We start from the raw sequence: 4,737 nt of genomic DNA on the forward strand, positions 1-4,737 counted from the left end.
CTCTCCTGTACCCTTGTCTAACTGGGTGCCTTTGGGTTGTGTACTTAACCTTTCTGGACCCCAGTTTTCCTCTCAGTCAAATGGGAATAAAAATTATATTCCCCTCAAACAGAGCTACCAGCTGTTTCTGTCATCATTCAACACACAGAAGGGTGCTAGTCAGTGCCAAGGACTGGAACGGGTGTTAGGATTTCAACCTGTCACCCCCCGCCCACCACCGCCCCCACTCAGGGCTCCACCCCCCACTGAGCAGGGCACCAGGTGCTTTGTCAGATAAGAGAGCGCACAAGGTCCTTCAGGGTCCTTGAAGGGGAAACCAGAAACTCCATCGTTACTGGCAAAAGAGCCTTAATCTTCTGTTAAACAAAAAATTCAGCTGAATAATTTAAAAGATTAAATTGGTTGTATCGAACGATTCACAAACTGGGCAGCATCCCATCTAGCACACAGAAAGGAGATCTGTTGAGCTGTAGAAAAGTAAAGGTTTTAAAGCAGATAGGGAGTGAGAAAAGGAAATTATTAGCAAAGAATGCATTGTTTTAGGCAGGGTTGCCCTCCTAAGGGGAAAAGATGGGGTCTATCAGAAAATGTTCTGGTGCTGACCAGGAAATTCCATGTTGATTGGTTAAAGGTTACATTCCTGGGGACAGGGGAGGTGGTGTTGAGACTGCTGTTAGGTTAGGTATAAAGTTTTGGTTTGTTGACGTGGGGCCTTAGCGTCAGTGACTCCATTTTGGGTCTGTGGTTTTCTTTTTTTTTTTTTTTTTAAGATTTTATTTATTTAGTTGACAGACAGAGATCACAAGTAGGCAGAGAGGCAGGCACAGAGAGAGAGGGGAGGAAGCAGGTTCCCTGCTGAGCAGAGAGCCTGATGCGGGGCTCAGTCCCAGGACCCTGAGATCATGACCTGAGCAGAAAGCAGAGGCTTTAACCCACTGAGCCACCCAGGCGCCCCAGGTCTGTGGTTTTCTTTCCGACTACTGAGCCAGGGCCAGTCAAACATTAACATGTACGGGCATCACCTGGGGGTCTTGGTAACATTCATGTTCTGATTCACTAAGTCTAGGGTGAGACCAGAGAGTCTGCATTTCTCTCTCTTTTTTTCTCTTTAAAAATGTAAACATTTATTTATTTGTTTGTTTTCCAGCCTTCTGCATTTCTCTGCTTGCTCCCAGGTGATGCTGACACCAGGGGGCCAGGACCACAAATCCACAAAGGGAGGAGGCAAGAATTAAAGAAGCTGTTCTCTCCTTTCCCATTGCCAGCTAGCCTGAGGAAGTGGTATTTCCCTTTCTCGGCTGATGGCTGCGCATTTCTTTGCCGTCCTATGGGGCCCACAATAATGTGTGTAGAAGATTCCATGCTGGTAAATTCTGGAACAAAATCGTCAAGGCGAGTTCATCCTGCAAAAGGGGTCATGGCTGGTCTCCCGGTATTTTGAACACCGTGTTACAATGGGTTCGCTTTGGTGCCCAGCCTGGATCACACAGTTGTGTTTGTTTTTCTTTCACGATCAAAATACTTAAGGGGGAGGGAAAGGGAAAGACAAAGGAGGGAAAGAGAAAGAAGAGAATGATTAATGCAGCTTCTCAACATCCTTTTGCAAACAGCCTCAGGTCTCCGAGAGCTCTTCTGGCAGAGACAACTGAGAGAATGGAAATGGGAATCCTTTACAGAGAAGTCTCTAGCAGAGCAGAACATCTGAAACCCGGCCACGACAATCATACAGTGTCTGGGGATCTCGCCCTGTCACTCGGTAAGAATTTTAAGTGTAATTCAAGTATGGTTTATGGAAAGTCCCAGAACAAAAGGGATCGTGGTGTGGGGTTTGGAGCCAAACACAGGCAGGTCCTAGATGGCAAGGAACAACAATCTTTTATTACTAATTATTAATGCATTTGAGAAGCAATTTCCTCAGAAGAAGAATAATCTGCTAACACATAAGGGTGTGGTAACTTGGACCTTCCAGAGAAGGAAGCTGCAAGTGTGTTTGACTTGCGGATTGAGGGCTGCTGGCAGCGTTCAAATTCTACCACACACTATTAGTGCTTAATTCACACAATAACTTGGAACACCAACGTGGTGAGGTCCTAGAATCCCTGGTCTCACCCAGAGCTGGGCCTCCTGTAGGGTTGCTGTAAAGGTGGGACAGCTTGGGAAGCTCTGAGAAAGGGTTTGGTGAGCAGGGCCATGTCTTGCTGCCAACACGTCCGAGGGGTGCCTGGCTAGCTCAGTCAGTAGAGTCATGTGATTCTTGATCTCAGGGTCATGGGTTCAAGCCCCATGTTGGGCATGGAACCTGCCTCAAAACAAAACAAAACACCGTACGCTGCCGGCTGAAGACTGGAGTGTCCAGACTGGAGTCCCAGCACCATCATTTAGGGTGGGCACCACTGGGCATAGTTCTTCATGCGCAGGATGGGAATGATAATACTTACTTCATAAATACATCATAAGGAGGCTGGGTTGAAGCACGCAAAAACTGAACATAATACCTGGCATTGAGGGAGTGTACCAGATGGTAGTGGGTGCGTCCGGAAGTTCTCAGTTTTGGGGGGCAGTGGTGAAGGAATAGAAGGAAGAAAGAGCTAAGAACTTAGAAATCTCTTTTTCTACCAATGCCGTCCTCCGTACACATAGACCCAAATTCAACACCCCTCACCCTGAGCCATAAATGTACATCCAACCTGCCTAAGCTTCTTGTCCATTCCCTACCAGGGAAAAAGCCAACACAACCGCTTCTGACACAGCCTTTTGGGTCAGAACTCTGAACATGCATTGTCCTTGCTCCTGCTTTCCATCTTTGCCAGCCTCCCACCCTTCTGCCTCTCCAGCGGACACTCGGCTGGATCTCCGTTCTTCTCTGCCCTTCTTCAAATCCATGGCATCTTTCTCCACTACATAAAGTAAAGTTTACTTACAACTCTCTAATTGCCCTTCCTTGTCATTGGATGGGTTTTTCATTGTTTTGTAAATTCTAGCTTATTGATAGGTCGTAATTTTTATAACCATCCTTCCATGAAGGGCTGTTTGGGTGATTTCTAGATTTCAATATTCTAAATAGAACATTTAAACATCTTCATATGGATTATTTTTCTTCCTTTTTAAAAAGCAGTTTCATTGAGGCAGAACTGACATATCATATAAGTCACCCATTCAAAGTGTTCCATGTAATGGTTTTTAACATAGCAACAGAGTTGTGCAACCATCACCACAATTAATCTTAGGATGTCTTCACTGAGGATGCCTGGGGGGCTCAGTCGGTTGAGCATCTGCCTTGGGCTCAGGTCATGATCCCAGGCTCATGGGATCAAGTCCGCATCAGGCTCCTTGCTCAGCAGGGAGCCTGCTTCTCCCTCTGCCTGTCACTCCCCACCTGCTTGTACTGTCTCTCTCTCTCTCTGACAAACAAATAAAATCTTGTTTAAACAAATAAAATCTTAAAAAAGAAAAAAATCTTCATCACTCTATGAAAAGAACCCTCACACCCCTTAGCAGTCAACATATTCTCCCCATTCCCCAGCCTTGGGCAACCACCAAACTATTTTCTAACTCAGTAGATTCGCCTGTTCTGGAAATGTCACATAATACAATATTCTTTTTTTTTTTTTAAGATTTTATTTTTATTTATTTGACAGCGAGAGAGAGAGATCACAAGTAGGCAGAAAGGCAGGCAGAGAGAGAGAGAGAGGGAAGCGATGCGGAACTCGATCCCAGGACCCTGAGATCATGACCTGAGCCGAAGGCAGCGGCTTAACCCACTGAGCCACCCAGGCGCCCCATAATACAATATTCTTGATCTTTTCAAGATCATTCCATGATATTTTGTGCCTGGCTTTTTTTCCAAGTTCACCCACGTGGTAGCAAATATCAGTACTTCATTCCTTTATGTTGCTAAATAATATTCCATTGTATGGATATATTACATTTTATTTATCCACTCAACAGTTGATGGACACTTGAGTTGTTTCCATTTCTGGTCTATTATGAATAATGCCACTATAAACACTTATGTCCAAGTTTTCATGTGGATACATGCTTTCATTTCTACTGGGTCCACTGCATAGTTCTGCCCTTAATCAGGTGTTGTTTCCTGTAGCTTAACTCTCATCCCTAAGCCGAATTCATGGTCTTCCTCCCCACCCCAAATCTGCTCCTTCTCCAAAGTACACGACTGGTGTGCCACCTAAGGTGTTGCGCAATCCAGAAACTTACCAGTCATCCTTTGCTCCACCCTCCACTGCCCCATCGTAGGCCCCGCTGCAGCTCGTGCCCAGTCCAAGCAACTCAAAGAAGAAGCCTTCCCCAGAGGAGGCTTTGCTGACATTCTAGAATTAATTGGGAATTAATCAGAAGTAATTCTTCACACACTTGTACCCTCCATTACATTTGTGGGGTTATTAGATCAATGTCTGTTTGCTCACAATTTTATCTCAAGTGCTTAGCACGGTGCCAAAGTCCTAGCAAGGCTATCAGCATCTCACGATTGGAGAGGGATCACATTTCTTTTACAACATCTCCCAGATCCCAATACGAAAGTATTGTCATTGAAAATGTGTGGACTTGAACTGCTTTTCCGTCTTTTGGGGGGAATTTTTAAAAATTAAGGTATAATTTACATATAACAAAATTCACATTTTTGGGTGTACAGTTCGGTAAGGATTGATTGATGGATGGATTGATTTAAAGTAGGCTCCACGCCCAGTGTAGGGCTTGAGCTCACAGCCCTGAGACTCA

The sequence above is a fragment of the Meles meles genome, chromosome 13 (genome assembly GCF_922984935.1).
Source record: "Meles meles chromosome 13, mMelMel3.1 paternal haplotype, whole genome shotgun sequence".
In the NCBI taxonomy this organism is placed as follows: domain Eukaryota; kingdom Metazoa; phylum Chordata; class Mammalia; order Carnivora; family Mustelidae; genus Meles; species Meles meles.